Source organism: Sphaeramia orbicularis, chromosome 10, assembly GCF_902148855.1.
Source record: "Sphaeramia orbicularis chromosome 10, fSphaOr1.1, whole genome shotgun sequence".
NCBI lineage: Eukaryota > Metazoa > Chordata > Actinopteri > Kurtiformes > Apogonidae > Sphaeramia > Sphaeramia orbicularis.
Genome location: NC_043966.1, coordinates 43,728,338 through 43,754,504, shown reverse-complemented (window position 1 = coordinate 43,754,504; position 26,167 = coordinate 43,728,338). Strand labels below are relative to the sequence as shown.

General features: G+C 37.5%; 1 long non-coding RNA gene across 1 annotated transcript; it reads right to left on the bottom strand.

Moving 5' to 3' along the window:
- On the bottom strand, nt 1-26,167 carry LOC115427438 (uncharacterized). Its single transcript, XR_003936492.1, has 3 exons — nt 26,017-26,167; nt 13,603-13,607; nt 1-14 (listed from the first exon to the last, which is right to left on the bottom strand). It is a non-coding gene; the product is annotated as an uncharacterized LOC115427438 (long non-coding RNA).

Below are 26,167 nucleotides of genomic sequence, written 5' to 3'. Positions count from 1 at the left end.
CGGTCTGAACTGGGCTTTACCACACGGATCCCCCCCCCCCATTAAGGCATCTCAAGACGCAGGCTATTTGTACAGTACAGTGACCGACCAAAGACTCAGACTTGCTCTCCTGAATATTCATACAGATATGGTAATTGACAGCAAATAATATATTTCTGAGTCCATAAGAATAATAAGATAACCTTGTTTGAACTAAAATGAGCTTAACTAAAAAAAAATGTTGGTTTTGTCTGACTGAGTGGCAAAAACAAAAATGCTCAACATGACTGAGTATAGCAGTAAACGCAACGAGACCAGGAAAATGTGAAATATGAAATTAAATGAAGGACAACTGGACTGGACATGGATCTGTACGAGCTACCAAAGAACAAGTGGTCCATGAACACTGATGTGGACAGATATTGAATTGTACCCGTAAGGGAAGTTTTATATAAATTGCTTTTCCAAACAAACAAACAAACAAACAAACAAATAAATAAATAAAACAGGCTGACAAAAACAACACTAGTAGTGATGAGATGTTAACCGAGTGTTTTTCAACCTTGGGGTCCGGACCATCTGGAATTCAAATGGGGTCGCCTGAAATTTCTAATAATTGACAAAAAAAAAACCAAAAACAAATTAATAAAAAATATATGGTGAACTGACAGAGACAATCACAATAAATAAATGACATGACAAACTGTGAAGCTGAAAATGAAGCACTGTGGTTCTGTTTATCTGTCAAATGTTCATTGTGGTCGGTTTCAGATGCTGCAGCTCTTTTGTAATTCATAGTTTGAGTTCTTGTTTGTTCAGTATTAATTGTCAGCCTTGTAAATCCAAGCTGGATCCTGATCAAGTAAAATAAAATTGTCACTTTGTGCAGTAATCTACACCTGGCTTTTCTGCCTTCATCCATAATAATATACATTATATAGACTAAATGTTGTCTAAAATTAACATTTATTTGCAACATAGTATAGCAAACTATTACATGATCAAAAACAAATTAATTGTAGCAAAAAAAATGTTTCTGTTTTGATGAAGTTGTGATGTTAAAATGGGGTCACGAGCCAAAAAAGGTTGGGAACCACTGCATTAACCGTTTCTACCTCGGTGGGACTGTGTACACTGGTCCAGATTTTTGCTGCATAATAGTTGACATCACACACTGTGGCTGTTGCCTAAAAATTTGCATTATCATCTCTGGATGTTCTTCCCATAAGCTTTTCCACACTGACAGTGGAGCACATCCTTCCTGAGGCACTACACATTTAATGTAGTGATTCTATCCGTTTTGACTCTTACTTCGAGGTGTGCCAAAAACAATAAAAGCTATCTGACATCAAGTATAAGTCTTGTAATGTCATCTTTCACTTGTGCTTTAGTTATTTGTGCATTCGCTCTTAACCATCCCTGCCCTTGGATATTGAAGATTTGTTATTGTATTTCGTGCAGAATAAAACTAAGAAAAAGTACCCCGCAGTCTCAAGTAAAACTCCAGGTATACATTGATACTAAGCAAGTTTTCATATTCTTTTTTTGTCTTTTTTTTCCCCCCACTTTTCTCACACCTCAGAGCAAGGGGTGACGAGACTGCCTCTTGATCCTCTAGAGCAGGGGTGTCAAACTCATTTTAGTTCAGGGGCCATATTCAGCTAAATTTGATCGGAAGTGAGCCGAACCAGTAAAATAATAACATAATAATATATAAATGATGTCAACTCCAAACTTTTCTCCAGTGAAAAAAGTAAATTTACATTATGAAAAGGTTTACATCTCCAAACTATCCTTTCAGACCGGAAAAAGGTGGTCTGCCCTCTCCGGGTCGGTGGGGAGTCTTTGCCCCAAGTGGAGGAGTTTAAGTGTCTTGGGGTCTTGTTCACGAGTGAGGGAAGGATGGAGCGTGAGATTGACAGACGGATCGGTGTAGCGTCTGCAGTGATGCAGTCGCTGTACCGGTCGGTTGTGGTGAAGAAGGAGCTGAGCCAAGAGGCGAAGCTCTCAATTTACCGGTCAATCTACGTTCCTACCCTCACCTATGGTCACGAGCTTTGGGTCATGACCGAAAGGACAAGATCCCGGATACAAACGGTCGAAATGAGTTTCCTCCGCAGGGTGGCTGGGCGCACCCTTAGGGATAGGGTGAGGAGCTCAGTCACCAGGGAGGAGCTCGGAGTAGAGCCGCTGCTCCTCCGCGTCGAGAGGGGCCAGCTGAGGTGGCTCGGGCATCTGTTTCGGATGCCTCCTGGACGCCTCCCTGGGGAGGTGTTCCGGGCATGTCCCACTGGGAGGAGACCTCGGGGAAGACCCAGGACACTTTGGAGAGACTATGTCCCTCGGCTGGCCTGGGAACGCCTCGGGGTCCCCCCAGAAGAGCTGAAAGAGGTGTCTGGGGAGAGGGAAGTCTGGGCATCCCTGCTTAGACTGTTACCCCCGCGACCCGGCCCCGGAAGGAGCGGAAGATAATGGATGGGTGGATGGAACTGTCCTTTCAAAAGATGTGAATAACATGAACAAACTGAATAAAATAAGTGTAATTTTAACAATATTATGTCTCAGTTTATCATTTACACATGTACAGGGTGGGGAAGCAAAATTTACGATATTTTGAGGCAGGGATTGAAAGACAGTGTATGACCAATTAGTTTATTGAAAGTCATGAGAATTTATTTGCCACAAGAAAATTTACATCATAGAAAATGTTTTTATTCTGTGTGTCCTCCTTCTTTCTCAATAACTGCCTTCACACGCTTCCTGAAACTTGCACAAGTGTTCCTCAAATATTCGGGTGACAACTTCTCCCATTCGTCTTTAATAGTATCTTCCAGACTTTCTCGTAATAGTTTTGCTCATAGTCATTCTCTTCTTTCCATTATAAACAGTCTTTATGGACACTCCAACTATTTTTGAAATCTCCTTTGGTGTGACGAGTGCATTCAGCAAATCACACACTCTTTGACGTTTGCTTTCCTGATTACTCATATGGGCAAAAGTTTCTGAAAAGGTATGGATAATAGTGTTAGGTATGATTATGACATCAATATATGTTTGGTTTCAAAACAACTGACATAGCATTGCTGAGAAAAAACAACTAAATGTTCATTGTAAATTTTGCTTCCCCATCATTTACATTATCACTTACAGATCACAGTGGATCTACAAATGCACAAACTATTTAATAATAAGCAGAATATTGTTAAAATAAAAAAAAAAAAAAAACTCTTAAGGCATTTCAGGTTGTTCGTATTTGTTCAGGTTATTCACTTTTTTTTTTTTTTTTTAATTATACTTGTAGTGTAAATACATGCAAATATTTACATTTACAAAGAGAAAACATTGGAGTTGTCGTTATTTTTATGTTATTATGAAAGTATTTTACTGGTCCCGCCCACTTGAGATGGAACTGGTCTGAATGTTGAACCTGAACTAAAAGGTTTGTTAATTTTTTAGTGTAATTTTTGCATTTCAAAAATTCATCCCAAGGGCCAGACTGGACCCTCTGATGGGCCGGGTTTGGTCCCCGGGCCACATGTTTGACACCTGTGCTCAAGAGTTTTGACGGGATGAGGCCCCAGTAAATCTGACACCATCAAGAAATAGCATAAATGGTTGGGAACACATCAAATCGCACAGGAGCCATTGGTGATGTAGCACTTGGCCTTTTCGGGGGATCGTTTTTGCTGCCAGCAGAACTTCCTGACCCGTCCCAGAACAGTTTTTCTTTTATCTTTCAAACACTGTCTCTACTTTTGGGAAGCGTTTCAAGGGGATGGACATGATAAATGAAACTCGCAACTCTACAAAATCTAACGGTACAGAGGGAGAGATTTCTCGCTGAGTGTTGGAAAATCTCTGGAGTTTTACTTTAAGAACACAGAACAAGAATATTGTCACATCAAAAAAAAAAAAAAAATTCAGATGACAGAATGCATTATCTGGCTTTGCTCGACTGTTTTTTTTTTAATGTTTACATCAAATATTTGAGACATTATTTAGCGCTTTGTTATAGGTTGCGTACCTGCTCCTGGGATTACTTGCGGCACACTGTGATCTGTTTAAAATTTGATTTATCTTTTCTTTGCGAGTGCTATTCCCACTTGAGGGGGCTGCTGAAGTGTCTGGCGGTATAAATCAAGTGCACCTCCACTAAATCAAATACAGTACAGTACAGTGAGGGACTATATTTCTCCTGCTCCAGCACTTAACCCTTGCCTGATTAAGAGCAGCAACTCAATAATGGTGACTGACCGGCTGGGATCCGCTTCACAGTCGGAGTTACTTTTCTGGCCATAGATCATTTCAGTTCAAAGTTTAAGAATTACAGGTGGGACATGATGACCTGTACCATGCTTTAAGTTTCTTATCTCTGAAATTGCTGTCTACACACTGAAATAACTTCATCCAAGAGTCCAGTCAGATAACTCAAACACACATCAGTTTAATCTAACTTGTTACCTGTCCTTCGGGTGAGGCGTCTAATCCTAAAACTGGACACATAGACATTTGCAGTTTTGCTCGTTTTTTTTTTTTCTTTTTTTTTTTTTTTTTTTTTTGCTGCTTTCCTCGGTAAGGTGCAAGCTGTGGACCAGGGATATGTGGCTTCACTGGCAACTTCAGGTGTTTGGTCTGGAGTTTGACGGAAGATGGAATATTTATAAAGAAGATTGGAGTCGTATCAAACATTGAAGTCACCAAAATATAGATCTTTGTGTTATTTCTTCAGTGATGATAATGATGATGATTAGGGCTGCACTGTAACAAATTTTACCGTTAAATAACAGTAAAATACTGGCAGCTATTCTACAGCTATTGTTATTCTACAGCAGGGGTGTCAAACTCATTTTAGTTCAGGGGCCACATTCAGCTAAATTTGATCTGCAGTGGGCCAAACCAGTAAAATAATAATGTAATAATATATAAATAATGTCAACTCCAAACTTTTCTCTATGTTTTAGAGCAGTGGTTCTTAACCTCTTTGGAGGTACTGAACCCCACCAGTTTCGTATTCGCATTGACCGAACCCTTCTTTATTAAAAAATAAAATATGATTTTTTACAAATTCAAGACACAGGCATATGTTTCACCGGTGCACAAAATAAACCGTGCATTAACATCACTGTGTTCAAAGAACAAAACCAATACAGTGCATGAACTCACAAAAAATTCCATACCTTTTCACAAACACATGACCTTTTTTAATACCACCACACTGAAATGGTTTTAATTTTTAACCTTATGTATTCCAATAATGAACTTATTATATTTATGCTATCTATCCTTTTTAACATTTTAACACACACCCATCACCTAATTTCCATCAGGCTACAATAATAATGAATATTTACTGCAAATCAGTGTGACTTCTGCTGTTGCCTTTGAGAAATCAGTTCAGAAATGCGTGGCTTCACCTAATGAGTCGGGTGTGTGTCCTGACCTCCGCCGAACCCCTGAGACTGACTCACCAAACCCCTAGGGTTCGATCGAACCCAGGTTAAGAACCATTGTTTTAGAGTGAAAAAAGCAACTTTACATTATGTAAAGGTTTACATCTACAAACTATCCTTTCAAAATTTGTGCATAACATGAACAAACTGAAAAAAACAAGTGTAACTTTGACAATATTAAGCCTCAGTTTATCATTTACACATGTACATTATAATTTACAGGTCATATTGGATCTACAAATACACAAAACATTTAGAAACAGACAGAATATTGTTAAAATTGTGCGTACTTCTCTTACAACATTTCAGGTTGTTCATATTTGTTTAGGTTATTCACATTTTATGCGAAATTATACTTTGTTTTAGTGTAAATACATGAAAATGTTTACATTTACAAAGAGAAAAATTTAGAGTTGTCATTATTTCTATGTTATTATGATAGTATTTTACTGGTTTGACCCACTTGAGATTGAATTGGTCTGGATGTGGAACCTGAACTAAAAGGATTGTTAATATCTTAGTGTAATTTTTGCATTTCACAAATTCATCCCAAGGGCCGGACTAGACCCTTTGGCGGGCCGGATTTGGCCCCCAGGCCGCATGTTTGACACCTGTGTCCTACAGTATCTCTACTGTAATCTGCAACTACAGTTTCTTACTGTAAAAAGTATTGCGGAACTGGGCTGTACATAATGTACCTTTTACAGTAAAATACTGTTAGCCACAGTTGCTGCATTTTACAGTAACTACCATATTCCAAGAAACAATATATTACTGTAAAACATATTTAATGTAATATTTACAGTATAAGGGGTATCGAGGTTTCTGCTGTTAAAGGGAAGTTTTTCCTCGCCACTGTCACCAGTCACAAGTGTTTGCTCCTGGAAGATTGTGTTGGGTTTCTGTAAATTGGCTTACAGTCTGGTTTTTGACCAACTCTATATATAAAGTGTCATGAGATAACTTTTTTTTTTTTTTGTGATCTGGCGCTATGTAAATAAAATTTGATTGATTGAGTGATTTAATTGGTTTTCCCCTGTAAGTCGCTTTGGAAAAAAGTGTCTTCAAATGCATAAACATAAACATAACACAGCGAAAAGCTAGGATTTTAACATTTCAAGTTACATTTTAAAATACAAAATCATGAACATTGCTCGAAAAAGCTCAAACAAGAGATGACATTATTATATATAACCATGTAAATTGACACGCTGTTTAGTTTAACAGTGTCCATTTCGCAGCTAGCAAGTATGCGTCAACTTAAATTAGCTGCATGTTTGCTACATATGGTTAGCACCCCGAAATATGCAGTGTTATCATGCATGTTATACTGTACAAGTTGTGTCCGGTGTGAACGCAGTTTATGGAGGCAATTTAATGTTTAATGAACCCAAAATGCCACAGTTACGTTGATAAAATCACAATTATCTTGATAAATGAACAGCTGGAGCAGAATGGAGTTAAAGCAGTGTTGGTAGAAGCATCAGGTGACCGACGTTTCTGTTCTGTGTGGGGTTCAGTCCAGGTGAAAATAGTCATCCTCAGTTATTTTCTCTTTTTATTTTATCCTTCTGCTTCGAAAAAGAACCACTTACCTTTGATGCAGCAAGTCTATAGTTAATATTCATTAGATTGAATCTTTTCTAAATCAGCCGGTGGGATTTGATGCCAGATGACTTTGTAGAATACTGTCAAATTTTGCAGTAGCTTACTGTTTTAAATTTGCACCTTAAAGACCTCATTATTTAAAGCATTATACTGTATTTACAAATAACAGCATGATGCTGTACAAAATGTACTGTTTTATACAGTAATTTGTTACAGTGTGGGTAAAAATTTGATTTGATCGATTTTGGATCGATTTCTTTTTAATTTTGGGTAATCGATTAATGGTGGATAAGATTGATTTTTCAGAGCAGGACCGCAAATAAATGACCCAGAAACAGCAGATTCAGCTATTTACTACTGGGTCAAGTCACGCGGTTATGTAGGGAGTGCCCGACTACATTTTATACTGCAATTAAAAAAAGTATTTAAGCTAGAGACATGAATAACACTGGCGAACAATTTGAAAAAAAAAATTCTGTTGAGTTAGATTTTTATGCTGATATAAACTAAAATTGGCATGCTGATTCCAAAATTGCAGTCAGTTTTTTTCTAGCACAGCCAACAGCCAACTTTACTCCATGGGTGTTGCCAGAGAACAATGTTGAATGGTGTTTCCACGGTAACTACGGAGCCTCTGAACGTCCAAATGGGTCATATCTAATGACCATGAAAAGATGACAAACTGCATTTTGCACCAATTATTGACATGTATCGAATGGATTAGAGCACAGGTGTCAAACGTACGGTCCAGGGACCTAAATCGGTCCACCAAAAGTTCCACAGGATGCATTTCCAAAGTACAAGTTAGCCCATCAAACTCAAAAATAATATCATAATAACCTATAAATAATGACAACGCCAATTTTTTCTCTTTCATTTAGTGCAAAAAACATTAAATTACAAAAATGTTTACATTAACAAACTATCCTTTAACAATAAAATGCTAATAACCTGAACAAATATGAACAACCTGAAATGTCTAAAGAAAATTAAGTGCAGTTTTAACAATATTCTGCCTGTTACTAAATATTTGTGCCTTTGTAGATCTGATCTGTAATGCATATGTATAAATGATAAATCGAGGCATAATATTGATATAATTTTACTTAAATTTCTTAACAAATTAAATTTTTTTCAGGTTACTCACATCCTTTTTATTTGGATAGTTTGTAAATGTAAATATTGGCATAATTGAATGTTATTTTTTTGCACTAAAACAATTTGGAGTTGGCATTATTTATTGGCTATCATGCTATTATTTTACTGGTCCGGCCCACTTCAGATTAAATTGGGCTGAATGTGGCCCCCGGAAGAAAATGAGTTCGAAAATTATTGAACATTTTACATCAGTAGATCCTTTTGGTTGATGGTGAATGTTTGGGTCTTTAAAGGTTATAAAACATGGCAGTACACCATTTTTTTTCCTTTTTTTTTTTTTTTACATTAACACATCATTGTCAAGAAATCCTCAGTTTGGTGTGAAGATACTAAAGTAACATCTAGTTTTATGTGAAACAGTTCAGTGGACTGCATCTGCTGTCGCATGTGGTATGTGACCAACACCAGAGGGGCTGTCATTTTGACACATGACCTTGTTCTTATATGAGTGAAAACGCATAAGAAGAGGCGTATCTGCTACAAGCCTGGTCATTTTGAGCTGGAGACATCCTCAGACTGTGAACATAAAATGTCACCTATGAGACTTTTGGTGGTGTACTTTTTCTATATATGAATGCGTGTAATGTCCGATGGCTTTCTGAACTGCAATATAACTGTTGCCATGTTGGGTTTTTGGAGCAGAAGTGATCAAATTTAGACAAAAGGGGCTGAATTACAGGACACACAGGGGTCAGAGGTAAACTAATATTAAGCACTAGCTTACTGACTCAGTTAAACAGTAAATTTCATAAAGCATTGGTGTGAAACTGTCTGCCAGGAAATAAATAAATAAATAAAATAAATAAATAAAAATTTCAGGGAATTTTTTAAACCCTTGTGTGGTGTCCAGATTTTTGGTATTCAGCCGTTGTTCGTGGGTGTGGTGGACCCCCGCTGCATTTGTGGGTTTTTAATTCAACATAATGAAACAATTTAATGTGAAAATACTCAACAAATGTTTACTTCATTGCAATTACAAACAACATAAAAAGCATATATGTTTAATATCTACCTCCACCAGGAGGTATTGTGGTCACTTTGCTTTGTGTGTTTGCGTGCGTGCTTGTTTGTTTGTTTGTTTGTGAGCAAGATTACTCAAAAATTTCTGGATGGATTTTCATGAAATTTTCAGGAAATGTTGATACTGGCACAAGGAAGAAATTATTAAATGTTGGTGGTGTTCGGGGGGGGGGGGGGACAGATCTGTCTTGGTGGAGGTCTGTGCTCTCTGAATGTTTTTCTTGTTGCCTTTTGCCTTTGCTGCGAGGGCTGTTCAATAAGTTCATGGCCTCACCCAGAAATACTGGTTGTTATAATACAGGATGTTACATTCTTTCGTGATGGGATAGTGATGCTTGAACATCGATGGACCAAGTGCATTGTTGTAAATGGAGATTATGTTGAAAAATAAAATATAAATTATCAGTCTGTGTTGTTCTGTTCTGGGTGAGGCCATGAACTTATTGAATGGCCCTCGTAGATTACATTTATGAATTAAAGTGCTACTCATGTTTTTTTGTTTTTTTTTTTTTAATAAAATGTAATATAATCAAGATATGAGAGGAAAAAAATATTTTAAAAATAACTACTCATCATTTTTCTTTTAATAAAAAGTGAAAAGGGGTCCCAATGACCCAAACACCATACAAGGGTTAAAGATGGATCACCAGATAACACTGGTCTACAAGGAAAATACTTCTAGAATAAAAGTAATGAAATTTTACCACATGAGAGTCGCTATAAAGAAAAGTCAAATAAAAAATGCTGGTTGGCTGAACTTTCCAAGATACAGCCTTGGGTCAAAATGTGAAACTCAAGAATTAACAAGAGAATGGGTTTGACTCAAAAGGAATATTTGTCTCAGAGCTACAAGATCTACTTCAAAACACTGTCTGCACAGGTTCTATTTAGTGGAAGATTTCTAAAACTATTATATAAATGTGCATAAACCAATATATATGCGTATATATATACGAAATAACACTTTATCATATACCTTGAAAACATTAGCAAACCGGCACTTCTCTGGCGTCTGGCAGCGGCACTTTTTCAACACTTTTTCAACATTTATGGTAGTGTTTGCGACATCGCAGCATATCGTACTCAGAGTCAAGTCCGGTTGTGTGTGTGTGTGTGTGTGTGGGGGTGGGGGGGGGGGGGGGGGGGGGGCGCGGGGCGGCAAGAGGAGGCAATGTCCCCTTAAACAAACATCCTGACCCCTCCAATTAAAGTTACTGAAGGTACCCAGATAGGAACTATTTTGGCAGTATTATGGCATACATTTGGCATTTTTGGCTTTCTTTTGGCATTATGAAAACCTTTAAGGCAAGGCAAGTTTATTTTATTTATTTCAGCAACAAGGCAATTCAAGGTGCTTCACACAGGACATTGAAACACAACGACAGGGAAAAAGAAACACATTTAAAACATTATAAAAGAAACATGTAAAAGGTGATTAAAAAGTAAGAAAACAACACATAAAATCCAAAATAAATAAATAAATAAAATAAAAATAAAAACACACACATATTAAAGTAAGAATTGCAGTGCAGAGTTTCAAAAGAGAATATAAAATTTAAAAAGTCAAAAGCTTTTTAGTCAAAGGCAGCAGTGAACAGGTGAGTCTTTAACCTTGACTTAAAACAACTCAGACTCTCAGCAGACCTGATATTTTCTGGTAGTTTGTTCCAGATATACGGAGCATAGAAAATAAACGCTGATTCTCCATGTTTAGTTCTGACTTTGGGAACACAGAGCAGACATGTACCAGACCACCTGAGTGGTCTGGATGGTTCATACTGGACTAGAAGGTCTCTGATGTATTTTGGGCCTAAACCATTCAGTGCTTTATATGCTAGCAAGATAATTTTAAAGTCTATTCTCTGAGAGACAGGGAGCCAGTGTAGAGACCTCAGAACTGGACTGATGTGGTCCAGTGTGGAGACCTCAGAACTGGACTGATGTGGTCCAGTGTGGAGACCTCAGAACTTTAGGCTTAACTGCGGTATGATTAAGGTTATCCATAATAGATATGGAGGCACCAGCAATATATGGCTGAGTTATGGCATATGTCGGGTTAACCAAAAGACTGGGCAAAGAGCGGGATCAAGTATAGGGATGGTATGGCATGTTTTGGCTATTTTTTGGCTGGATTATGGGGATTTGGGGCTTTTCTGGGACAATTATGGTTATATTTTGGAAGTCCGCAATTAGTTTTGGGTGAATTTTAGCTTCCTTTTGGTTTGATTTTGGCTTGCCTATTTTGGGCCATTTAGGGCCCATACATCCGCCCCAAACTTTGCCAAATGGCATGCCAGTTTTGGGCCAGATTTAAGCCATAATCATTTTGCTATCTGGGTAGGGAAAAGGAAAATGAGCTGCATAACAGAGGGAGACTTTGAGGAATTAGTAAAGTGTCTTAAGTTTCACTTTCACTTTGTACAGTCATATGATCTGTGCGTACTCATTGTGAGGTACATACAGTACAGAATGCACCCCACCCCGTACAATCCCCCCAGTGGAATCTGCCCCCTTCACATTCCTGATTGCTAGCTCATATCTGGAGACCGCTCAGAGTGGTAGAGAAAACTGTAGTTATCTATTTCTATTACTGTGGTCATGTTCATACTGTAAACAAACCGCTCTGTCTAGCGATTGCAACTGAGCTGAGACCAGCTCTTCCAAGTGGTCTCAGGTCAGGTGTTTTGTTCCGGAATGGAGCACGATTGCTGCTTTCAACCAACAGCTCCGATCGGTCCAGGTGGGAAAACATCTTAAGTTTAGGTTGTATTTTTTTTTTTTTTTTTTGTTACAAAAGAAACATTTCAGTGCCTATCTAACATTCTTTAATCCTGTTTTATGTATGCTGCTTTTTTCCCACAAATAGTCATTTCTGTTATTTTTAAAAAAATTTAAATCACAGCAAATCATGTACTAGTTTTATGTTCTTTTCATTTTAGTCATTTGTGTCTATTGCCCTGTTTCCACTATGTGGTATCGGCTCGGCTCGACTCGACTCGGCTCGGCCTTTTTTGCGTTTCCATTACAAAAAAGTACTACTTTTTTGGTATCACCTCAGCCGAGGTTCCAGGACTGGGGACCAGATACTAAAACGTGACGTGTACACACTGCAGACCACTGATTGGTCAGAGAGTTATCACTGTGACCCGTCGTTTCACAAAAAACAGATGTGGAAGTGGACAGTAAATATAGCGGTACATTAATTCACATGATAACAACCCAAAACTACACCATGGTCGGTCGAGGAGAATCAGTCTTTGGTGGCCGACGTAAAAATTCAGGCGAGACAACACGCAACAAGAGAGTTTATCAGCGACTCTCTGAACAGACGACACGGAAGTAATGCGCCGCATCGCTATGACGACCAGGTACTGTAAAGTCAGTAGTATCTTGTAATGGAAACGGTCGCCAGGAATACTGAGTTGAGCTCAGCCGAGCCGAGTCGAGCTGGTTCCACATAGTGGAAACGCGGCATATGTTTCCTCAGCTGCATATCCATAGTTCATGTATTTTACCCTTAAAGCCCCAAAAAGCCACTGGTAACCAAAACCATTAACTGAAGTAATATGTTTAATGCCTGTTAATCCTCTAATCCTATCAATACATGTAAATAATTAGTGTAAAATGCTGTTTGTCATCTTTTGGTCATCAGATATGACACATTTGGATGTTCAGAGGCTCCATAGTTACTGTGGAAACACCGTCATCTTCTACAGCATTGATTCACCAGTAAAACTCATGGACTTTGATCAATGACAGTGGTTGGAGACACTTAGTGTATGTTTAGTTAATGATAGATTTTGTTAAAAAAAAAAAAAAAAAAAAAAATCAGTTTTCTCTGTTTCTGATATAATAACCATCAACTTTATTCTGAACTTTTATGAACATCTACATGATCACAACATTTAATAAAGGAAAATACACGATTTTCACTGAAAAAAACACAAAGTAAAGAGGATAATATTACAATCAATGGTGATGAATCACTTAAGAAAGGTTAAATATGGAGAAACATTTATTTGGAAACTGCCACAAAAGTAGCACTGGGTCTTTATGGGTTAAATAGTGAATTCTGTCCCAAATGTCAGCATGCAAGGATGTGACAATGCAGTAATTGAAGAAACTGTGGCCTGTCATTAGACAAATGAAAAAGATGATCTTAATGCATGGTGGGTTTGCTGTTCATTACAAAGAGAAATGAACTCCCAGAATGCTGAAACCACAAGGATGAGAAAAGAGAGAGGGACCAGATTATGTAGAGTAGAGATTGTTCATTGCGATGTTAAACCTGATTCCAGTGAGTTTCTGCTTGATAATCACATTTCTGCCCTCAAAACATCTTTCAAAAATGCACATATATCGATCTGGGAAATAAACCCTTTTCCACGTTAGCTCAGTTTGACTTCTGCATATCTAAAGCAGCACACGTGATAGAGATTTTTTTTCATAATTTGTCTGATGCAGCCTGACATATCTGTGTGAGACGGAAACATTTCATTAAATTCATTAAAGTTATTAATGCTGTCACTGTGGCTGATCATGCAAATTCCAAACAGTCAATTTATTATACATGCTCACCTGCTGTCTTGTTGAATCTTATTTTAATGAGGTAAGTGTAATGATCGTATTAGTGTTTATTTCATTCAGCCGCTGGTATGACTATGAGGACATTGAACATGTGCAGAGGTAATATTTAGTGTCTGCTCTGACCCTGTCACTCGCTATCAAAGAGGGGTTAAGGTGATAACGATAATTACTGAACTCCCCTGTGAACGTCATCTCAAAGACATCTGGTACGTTGGAGATGTTAAACTATGTTTGACTTCTCAGTCGTGATTAGAGACAGAACTGTTCACACCTGTCTCCTCTCCACTTGATGAATGAGGGAGAGAACGACGGCAATAAAAATTAAATAGAATAAAAGTTCACCTTATTTTAAATGGAAATGTAATCTTAATCTGTCATCTTTCAGATAAATGTCTGAATTACCATAGAAACAGCCAGATACTGCACACTTTTGATGAGGGATGGGCATCGTTAAGAATTTAACGATTCCGATTCTATTATCGATATTGCTTATCGATCCGATTCCTTATCGATTCTCATTGGGTGAGGGAATAAAAGAGTACAAACTGTCACTGTCTTTTATATTTCCATCTCTGCATAGAAAATATAACATATACAGTATGTACAAATAATAAGAACAGATGACACCGTGCCGGTTCGGGGGTGTGTGTGTGTGGCGTACAGTTAAAGTGAAACTAAAGACGCTTTACTAATTCTATTGCTGTATTTCTACTACGTGGAACCGGTTCGACTCGGCTCGGCTTGTCTCCCGTTGTTGTGCACCTCATTTCCTTTCCCTTCTTACCTTCAGAAACTTGTATTTGACGAGTTACGACATTTGTTGCCCACACTGGAACTGGAACCGGCCCGGCATTTACTCTGCCGCTACATTCACAAGCGTCGCTAAGTAGCGTATCAAATACGTGACATTCCTGTAAATGAGTCCCATGCTGTGGACAAATGTTTGAGGATATTGGAGGGATTCCACCCTTTTGAAGACATGGAAGCTTTGCAAGTGTTCCAAATAAGTGGACCTGATGTCGTCTTTTTAGACCGTTTCTGCCGCAACGCCATGTTAGCTACGTTCTGACCAAAACAATGCAGCGTACGTGTGACGTCATCGCACATGCACAACGAATTGATAAGCAGAACCGTTAAGCAGGCAGGCAAACAATTCCAAGGAGTCAAGCTACTGGGAACCGGTTCTCAAAAAGAACCGGTTCTTGATTCCCATCCCTACCTTTGATGCATGTCTACTGAACAACCTGAACAAAAATGTCTTAAGTGTGTAGAATTTTAACAATATTCTGCCTGTTATTCAATGTTGTGTGTATTTGTAGATCCACTGCGATCTGTAAGTTGTGATGCACATGTATAAATGATAAAACTAAAGCGTAATATTGTTAAAATTACAATTATTTTTCTTAAGAACTTTCAGGTTGTTCATATTTGTTCATGTTATGCTCAAGTACAGTACGTACATGTTAACGTTTTCATGAAGAATTTTTGCTTTTTTCACTCAAAAACATAGAGAAAACATTGGAGTTTATATTATTTATCAGTTCTTATTCTATACTGGTCCAGCCCACTCCAGATCATATTAGGCTGCATGTGGTCCCTGAACTAAAATGAGTTTGACACCCCTGTTGTAGTGTCACGTTCATTACATGATTTGCGTAAACTTTACTTTTTTTTTTCTTTTTTCCCATCCCTCTCAGTAAACACATAATCCATTATGAACAACCATTGATCGTTTCGTACCTCCTACATAGCACAGATTCACAGTGGATGACTCAGTGAGAAACTCCACATGGATTAAGTGGAATATAATGTTTTCCACTGTAGAGGAGCCAGATGGAGCGTAATGTGCTTTTTTATTTTTATTTATTTATTTATTTTTTTAAATGACAGAAGTTGCCCGTGATGTGATGTAAAAAAAAAAAAAAAAAAAAAAAAGTCTCTTGATCCCATCATATATTTAAGGCTTGTTTCTGTAGATTTTCTTGCTTTGGGTGATGGTTGCTCATATCCATGAATATTGATAGACTAAGATCAGAGAAGTGGCATGTGTGCATTCTGTTTAAAGGTGGATTTTCTCCCTCAGATCACAAAGCCTTGGCATGTCTGTCACAGAAATATTCCATACAGACACAGATTAGCATAATTAATATGGAGCTGTGCATCAGATGAGACTCCGAGCCAATGAAGGATGACTTATTCATATCATGACTGATTTATGTTATGATATAGACTCAAATATGCCTTTGACTTTAATGAGGATTCTTTAGAGGTATTAGTGTTATAGATGAAATAAAAACTTTGGGCGTTTCTAGTGTATTGTGCTTTAAGACATAGTTATCTGACGTTGGAAGAGTCGAGGCATCGGTTGAATATGTGCTGTTTTGTCAAGTAAAGGAGCGCTGCTGCTGAATAAGAACCCTATGAACTGTCTTTTTTTCTGGCACTGTGATTTAGAAGTAAATTAGAAAATTACAAAAAAAAAAAAAAAGATGTTTTCAGTACTAAATATACTTAATGCACCGCTTGCGTAATGTTAAATGTGTTTAATTTATGCAGTGTGATGTAATGCATAATATTATTTAATGACCATTCTGCAGACTCTGCAACTGGGTTTTGTCTTTTATCATAGTTTTACACTTTCCACATTATTAAACCCGTAAAAAAAATAAAAAATAAAAAAAAAAAAAAAACATCTTTAGAGCCTTAATGGAAGAAAGGTGATGAAACTCCCTGCCAGTTCTTAAAAGAGGGAAAGACAGCACAGTTTGTTGAGAATGCCTCTTTGGAAATCCAAAATGAACCATGAACCAGTGTATTACAGAGGCGAGAGAGATAACGCAGGGAGGAACAAGACTAAAATCTATCACCGCTCTGGTATTTCCATTGTGAATTCTTTGCTGTAGTGGTGTAATACTCACTGTCACTAGCTATAGCTCCCAACGAAATTGGCCACAAAGATAAGAATTACATCCCGTGCTACGGTTTGCTACAGATATTTTAGTGATCCCATTCCGAATTAAATATCCAGTGATACAATCTGCCATGGAGACTCTGTACCATATTGGTGCAGCTTAATCCTGCAATACAACCAACTCCCACAGCTTGTAATATGGATATATCCATGTTTTTGCAGGTTAACCCTTTAGCCCCTGACGTGTCTGTGGTGAGCGTTCTGAATGTAAGATTTATTTAAAGTTCATTGTTGTTTATGTACATATTTATTTCTTTGAGTTATTCATTATTTATTTATTCGCCAGCACAATTAAGAAACGTATAGGTAAAAGATTATATGTGTACTTGTTTGTGTGTATGCGTACTTGTATGTTGTGGGTATATGAATAAAAATATGTACATACGTATGTGTATATGGATGTGTGTGTGTGTGTGTGTGTGTGTGTGAATGGATATATAAATATAAAAGAGTAATATAAAAGGAAGAGAGACATATATGTTATTAATAATATTTTATATAGAAGGGATGGGATTAAATAAGTTACACTTCTTCCCACCCCTTTTCAGGCATGTAAATGGAACTATTGTGCTGTTCTTCTGGCTAATATTGTTATGATTGTTGATATTTGTGTTATTATTTATGTTTTGCTGTTCGCATATACGTTAAATTTCTTTGCATGTTTGGAATAAATCACACTAATCAATAACTTTTCATAAAATTCAACCATTTGCTCAATAGGAAAAAATTCAAAACGAGAATAGTCCTTGTGCTTTTCATAGACATCTGAGCATGCTCAGTGCACCCCCGTGGCCTGTGGAAAAGAGCAATGAATGTGACTCACTATAAAAATAGACAATTGGGGCTTCTTTTTTTTTACACTGTTGTTTGCAGTGTTGTCGTAACTTTCCTTTGTTTTATTTTTTTTTTGTGTATGATTTAGAAAAAAAGAGCACATACTGTACTTGCACATGGAATGTTTGCATTCACATTGAAGAAGAAAAAAGGTATCCTGCACACTGTCCATGCAACTTGCAAGAAACTTTAATACAGGATAGATAATGTAGGATAGCAACATGCTTGAAAAAGGTCCAGAGGAAACGAAACGAACGAACGAAACGTTGCCATCCTATGTTAAAGTTTTTTGCAAGTTGAATGGACCGTATGTGGGATACCTTTGTTCTTTTTTTTCCTTCTTCACTCCCACATGGAGTCGCCTGGAATTCAAATGGGGTCACCTGAAATTTCTAGTAACTGATTAAAAAAAACAAAAAAAAACAAAAAAAAACTTACTAATACAAAATCTATGGTGAGTTTACAGTAGGGATGGAAATCGTTAAGAATTTAACAATTCCGATTCCATTGTCGATATTGCTTATCGATCCGATTCCTTATCAATTCTCTTATCAATTCTCATTGGATGAGGGAATAAAAGAGTACAAACGGGTGTGTTTGCATTAACTGTCTTTTATATTTCCATCTCTGCACAGAAAATATAACATATATAGTATGTACAAATAATAATAACAGGTGACACCGGGCCGGTTCGGGGGGCACAGTGAAAGTGAAACTAAAGATGTTTTACTAATTCCTCTATTGCTGCATTTCTACTACGTGGAACCGGTTTGACTCAGCTCGGCTCCCGTTGTTCACCTCATTTCCTTTCCCTTCGTACCTTCAGAAACTAGTATTTGAGGAGTTACGACGTTTGTTGCCCACACCGGAACCGGCCTGGCGTTCACTCTCCCACTACATTCACAAGCGCCGCTAAGTAGCGCATCAAATACGTGACATTCCTGTAAATGATTCACATGCTGAGGACAAATGTTTGAGGATATTGGAGGGATTCCATCCTTTTGAAGACATGGAAGCTTTGACAGTGTTCCAAGTAAGTGGACCTGGTGTCGTCTTTTTAGACCGTTTCTGCCTCAACGCCATATTGGCTACATTCTGACCAAAACAATGCAAGGTACGTGTGACGTCATCACGCATGCACAACAAAGACGGAATCGATAAGCAGAATCGTTAAGCAGGCAGGCAAACAATTCCAAGGAATCGAGCTACTGGGAACCGGTGTGGCATAAAATACGGACCTTGTAAAATTTGGACCTATTTGGAATTTGCGCATGCGCGAGCGCAGCCTTACCGGATGTCAGGGTCAGCGAGGCTTATGAAATAAGTACCTTGCGAGTAGAATTGTGCGCTTTTGGGTTAGGGTTAGGATTAGGGGTTAGGGTTAGGGGTTAGGGTTAGGGTTAGGGGTCGCTGAACCTGACATCCGGTAAGGCTGCGCTCGCGCATGCGCAAATTCCAAATAGGTCCAAATTTTACAAGGTCCGTATTTTTTCCCACACCGGTTCTCAAAAAGAACTGGTTCTCGATTCCCATTCCTAGTTGACAGAGAAAACCCCAATCCACAAAAGACAAGACAAACTGTGAAGCTGAAACTGAAGCACTGTGGTACTGTTTATCTGTCAAATGTTCATTGTGGTCAGTTTCAGATGCTGCAGCTCTTTCATAATTCATAGTTTGAGTTCTTGTTTGTTCAGTATTAATTGTCAGCCTTGTAAATCCAAGCTGGACTGACTGTACATATCCTGACCAAGGAAAATCAAATTCTCACTTTGTGCAGTAATCTACACCTGGCTGTTAGAAAAATTAGGCTATTAGACTAAATCCTGTAAATACCAGGTGTCCAGAGCACGAGTCATGGATGGGTTATAATGACATTTTGCAAGAATACCCGGACATATCCACTCAGGATATGTCTACCGTTTCTTTGCTATCTGCTTGTTTTGTTCTAGTTTGGGACCAAGGCGTTCTTGTTGTCCATCCAGTTTGGGACCAGAGCGGGTTGCTGCCCTTGAGGAGATCAGGCCATGAGGCAGGTGGGGAAGAATACAAACGCGGTCACTGAACCCATGCATCACTGTGTTTTGAATACCTAAGCCAATGGTGAACCTGATCAACGTCATAATATTTGTACACTTGGTCCAATGATTGTAATACTCATGTTCTTTCATAAGATATTACAATTCCTGTTGATAGTCAGTCAACTGCTGCATCTCACTGTATGGACTTGACTCCTTGCAAGTATAATCTTCTGATTCCAGAATCCAGTGACTCTGTCCTTTTGTCTCAGAATGTATCACAGAATTTTTCTAATTATTCGAATTATGCTATCACTGGCTTTTCTGCCTCCAACCATAATAATATATATTATATAGCCTAAATGTCGTCTAAAATTAACATTTATTTGCAACATAGTATATCAAACTATTACATGATCAAAAACAAATTAATTTTAGCAAAAAAAATAAAAAATAAAAAGTAGAATGTGTGGGATCACCAGAAATGTGTGATGTTAAAATAGGATCACGAGCCAAAAAAGGTCGGAAACCACTGGGTTAAAGGGTTAAAAACATCTGCTGTTATGAATCCATCGGTGAACTGAAGCTTATCACTGTTCAAAATATCAAAATACTCACCCTGGATAAACAACTGTCATGAACCATCTGCTTGTTGATCTATACTGTAATTTGCACACAATAGCATTTTGAATTATCTCATGTCTTTTTTTTCTTTTTTTTTTTTTACACACATCCTACAGCAGACTGGTCCGACTCGGTTTACTGCAAACAGTCTGGAAACATATTCAAGTGTGGTTTAGTAGGTGTGAAAATCTCAAGGCAGTCAATGTAATTGTCATCCATTGTTGTAAAGCGTATCTGGCCTTGTCAAACTTCATTTAGGTATGTGTGAAAATCATTTCTACATGTTATGATGTAGTGGGAGTTGCTTTTGGCACAGCCACAGTGAGCGCCATTTAATGCTCATTGTCCACTGACTAAGAGGCTCAGCAGAAAAAGTGTCAGTCTATTAATTAGCAAATACAGTCCCTGATTAGAATGTGGAGAGAGTTGGGTAATGGGATATTCACCACAGTCTAACACCTCAAATCCAAATGCACTGATCAGGAGATGTTTGACTTCTGCTTTGCCGCTCCCTCATAATTGTTGTTGGCCCTTCGCAGCTTTCAGCATCTTTGCTTTTACCTTAGAAATTCATACAGTTGAAATGGAGTGACCAAAAAATATCTGGATTTAAGACGTATTTGTTTTGTTTTTTTTGACTTTTAAAATTGGAATAGGAATGGCTCGGATTCCATGAAGTAAAAGATTAGACGTAGGTTCAAGTGTTTGTAGCCCTGGATGCATTGGGTTGGCTTAGTTTTAGCCTGTAGGGGTCTGAGGCTATTTTGAGTACTTGAGATTTTGCCTTTATATACAGTATTAAAAAAATGTTTACTATATCCATGTTTGTTTGTTTGTGTTTTTTTCAGCATAACTTCATCTATCCCATCTGCATATTATGTTTTCACTAGGGGTGGGCAAGTTAACGCGTTATTACCGCGTTAACGCATTCATTAAATAACGCCGACAATTTTTTTAATCTCACGTTAACGCCGTTTTATTCTAACTCATATTATTCTGCCCCTGCTTGTGTGCGTGTAGCGATTAGCTCGGCGGATAGACAACAGGTTTCCCATAAAACACCCGGATGCCAAAAACTTCTGTCCAAATCTTTTACTTGAGACACACTGTAAAACTGCAATATACATACAAAATATGTCTCAGTTCTGTTCATTGCCTTAGTACATTTACATGGCATTATACATTTAAATGACTGGGAAAAAATCGCTAGCTCGATGCTCACTTGAATGGGAAAATCCATAGACACGCTAACGATTAGCATTTACAGATTAATTTAAGATTCACAACATCTTTTTATCCAGCAACAAAGGCTCACATCAGAGATATTTAATACAATTCATTCTTACAACAACTGAACATAAAATACTCACAGGCAAACGTTTTTCGGCCATACAAACAGAGTGAAAGCAACGTGTCTGTTAGTTCCTTCTTATGTCCGAACTGACTACGGGAACACCGCAAGGACAAAATTTATTCTGACCATTAGAGGGCCCCCTTTGCTTGCTTTTAACAACTGAACATCACATATTTTTGGGCTTATTAGTATTAGTACTTATTAGTGGGCTTAAGACTCCTGTCAATCACTCACAACCGGAGATAAACTGGTGGGGACATAAACATGGAGAAAAGTACCGGTCTTTTACACGGACATTTTCATTTTAAATGTCTTCAGATGGTGGGGTTGAGAAGGACACAGTTGTTTGGAAGCACTGCAATGTGGAATTATTATTATTATTATTTTTATCACTGGAGTACTTCGAGTCTGAAATGTCACTTAAAGGCAATACATGCTGTTGATGCCGATAAACCCCCCCCCCCCCCCATAACTATGCAATTAATCGTGATTAATCACAGAAATCCATGCAGTTAATTGTGATCAAAATTTTTAATCGCTGCCCAGCACTAGTTTTCACTTTAACCCATTACATCAACATAAAAGAACAAAAAGACACAAAAAATATAAGATTTGATTTTAAAAATGTATATAATTTACTGCATAAATAACACAAAAATACTTAACGAACCTTTTCAAACACTTTAAAAGTGAATATTAGTTCCAAATATTAGGTATATAAAATCAAAATTGTAATAAATTAAAACTATACTCAAATATTTGACATAAAAGCATATCTTTACATAGACATAGACATTGAATAGACTTCAAAATTCTCTTACTAACATATAAAGCACTGAATGGTTTAGGCCCAAAATCCATCAGAGACCTTCTAGTCCAGTATGAACCATCCAGACCACTCAGGTCATCTGGTGCAGGTCTGCTCTGTGTTCCCAAAGTCAGAACTAAACATGGAGAATCAGCGTTCAGTTTCTATGCTCCGTATATCTGGAACAAACTACCAGAAAATATCAGGTCTGCTGAGAGTCTGAGTTCTTTTAAGTCCAGGTTAAAGACTCACCTGTTCACTGCTGCCTTTAACTAAAAGGCTTTTGACTTTTTTAACTTTATATTCTCTTTGAAACTCTGCACTGCAACTCTTACTTTAATATGTGTGTGTTTTATTTTTATTTTATTCTATTTTTTTTTTTTTTATTTTATGTGTTGTTTTATTACTCGCTGTTTTTAATAACCTTTTACATGTTCCTTTTATAATGTTTTAAATGTGTTTCTTTTTGTTTATTTTATTTCAATGTCCTGTGTGAAGCACCTTGAATTGCCTTGTTGCTGAAATGTGCTATACAAATAAGCTTGCCTTGCCTAGGTGTTTTCTCTCTCTCTCTCTCTCTCTCTCTCTCTCTCTCTCACACACACACACACACACACACACACACACACACACACACACACACGGTTCTCCCGGGTTCTGCAGCTGATTCAGGTGGAGGTCATTCTTACCAGAATGCAGTCCATGGATTAGAATCCACAGATTCGGCCAGTTTTTCCGTTTCGAAAAGGACAAAAAATGACGAACATATGGTAAAAAATATAATGCCCCCCCAACACACACACACACACACACACACACACACACACACACACACACACACCTTATTTCCATATCATTATTCATGTTTATTTGCTCCAGTTTCAAACCATCATATCTCCAGTTGTATTTGCTCTATCAACATCAAATAAAAAGTGGGAGTGTTTCAAGTCCGCACTTTCAAATGCAACTGTCCCCAGTGGTCTACGTGAAGGACTTCCGACACTACGACATGTTGAATATGTCATGTGATTCCGTCACGGGGCCGTGACCGTGGACCCTTAAGGGCTAATTTAATGTTGGTAGCACATTTATACACACTGCCTTCATCTTCATCATCATCATCATCATGAGTACATGTTCTTAATATGTTACATTTTTAACTTCTATCTTCATCTAATACCCTGACGTCATGTGATTTGTCTGAAAGTTTGAATGACTTTAATAATTACAGTCTCTGGTCTCAGGATCTGTTCCCTTTACATGTTCCAAGAGTCAGAACAGAACTGGGAAAGAAAGCTTTTAAATGTTCTGCTCCCACTGCCCGGAACAACCTAAAGATGGAGCTGCAAGTGTCTCTGTATATACTTTCAAAATCCATTTATATAAATGGGAATGGGCAATTTTTTTTTTGTTTAATTCAAGATTTTTGTTTTTTGCTTAATTCAAGATTTATTTTCTTAATTTAAGATTTTTTCTTCCTTAATTTAAGATTTATTTATTTATTTATTTTATTATTTATTTTTTGTTGCTTAATTCAAACAAAAAGCTGCCAGTGGAACAAGTAAAAATTATCTTGGTAAGATTTCTTGAAAGACAATTTTCAAGATCTATTGTCAAAAAGTAAGTTCTTATATCTCACTAAAAGTTATTCTTTAGGTGGTTATGTCTTATTTTAAGTGTGATGATATATTTTGACTAGAAATGAGAAAAATACACTTGATAAGATTTAGATTTTTTCCAGTATGGACTTCCTCATCTTTCTTTTTTTTTTTCTATTTTATGGCACCGTTCACTATTAAGGTGGCTTACTGTCATGTTTTGTTTTTGTTTTTTTTTTAAAATCCCATCCACTGAATGATCCAAAATAGACCAAGCAAACACTGGGGTTGTATTTTCTCTACATCAGTGTAAGTGCTCACACTGAAAATCTCTCTGAACATATTTGTTTTATTGACATTTTCAGTAGATCTATTCAGAAAAGACTGATGCATCCTTGACATCTGCATCCTTGATGTTGCCTCTGATCAAGACAAAGCAGTAACCTTGAGCCTGAAAGAACAAGTATGTTGTCGCTACAGTGTAATCCACAGCTCCCTTTGATGCTCCGCAGTAAATATGACATCTTGGTTTGTTGTATTTGTTGTTGCCTTGGTATCTGGGAAGTATTTACAGAATGAAAGAAAATCAGTGAAAGAAACTGAAATCATACTGATTGCTGATTGTGCATGCACTTACATCCACAAACAATAACCAATCTGCTCCAACTTGGAGCAGATTCAAAAACTAATGGCGTCATGTTTTTAACCCTTAGAGGTCCACGATCACAGCCCCTTGACATGACACATGACATTTTCAACAAGTTGTAGTGTCGGAAGTCGGTCACGTAGACCACTGGGGATAATTGCATTTGAAAGTGCGGACTTGAAACACTCTCCCACTTTTTATTTGATATTAATAGAGTAAATACAACCGGAGATATGACGTTTTGAAAGCAGAGCAAAGAAACATTAATAAAAATATGAAATAGAGGTGGGGGGGGGGTGTTATATTTCTGATCCTATCTTTGTCATTTTTGGTCCTTTCTCAAAACAGAAAAAACTGGTCAAATCTGTGGATTCTAACCCACAGGGTACATTAGCATTACAGGTAAGGGTGAGGTTGACTCCCACCTGATGTGGAAACCGAGAGGACCCGGGTGGGAGAAAACGCCTATGTAAAGATATACTTTTATGTCAAATATTTGATTGTAGTTTTAATTTATTACAATTTGGATTTTATATACCTAATATTTGGAACCAATATTCACTTTTAAAGTCTCTGAAAAGGTGTTATTTAAGCAAAAAATACCATAATTTTTCAGATCAGATTTTATATTTTTTGTGTGTTTTCCTGCCTTTTGTGTTGCTATAGTAAGTTAAAGTGAAAAAATAATAGACAGATGAGACAGATGAAGTTGTGCGGAAAAAAAAGATACCAAACATGGGTATAGTAAACATTTATTTATATAGTATATAAAGGCAAAATCAAAAGTACTCAAAAACAGTCAAAACAGGCTCAGACCCCTAAGGGTTAAATCCCCTCTGTTGAAGGCAGCCGATTCTTGTACAGGCCACGATAAAAGCCAGGGTTCATGTTTTGTTGCTTTGTGTACATTTTATTAGCTTAGTTTTGGCTGCATCTCCCTGAACTGTGAGTTTGTTTGTAGCTTTGTTTAAATAGAGAAAAATCAAACTGCACATTATTTATGCTTTGGTGGCATTACCCTCCTATCATCTTCAATCCCCTCTCTCATCTTCTTAGGAAACATATTAAAGTTTCAGCACTTCTCAAGTGAGAACCATGAACAGGGATGAGGGATCTTACACCTTATCCCACACCTGGGATGCTGTCCTCTGTGGGATGCCAGGCAGTAGGGGGATAATCGCCCCAGTTGCATGGCAAACCAGACATGTCACAGGAACAACAAATGACCCTTCTGAGGAAGGATACAGGTTGTAGTCGAAACATGTCAAGGTAAAAGAATGAACTCTTTTTAAATCTGTCTGACAAATAAGAAAAGGAAATGTGTATAAGTTTTAGTAGACAGTATAAATCAAGGTCATAATTACGGATGGGAATCGTTAACAATTTAACGATTCTGATTCCATTATCGATATTGCTTATCGATCCGATTCCTTATCGATTCTCTTATCGATTCTCATTGGGTGAGGGAATAGAAGAGTACAAATGGGTGTGTTTGCATTAACTGTCTTTTATATT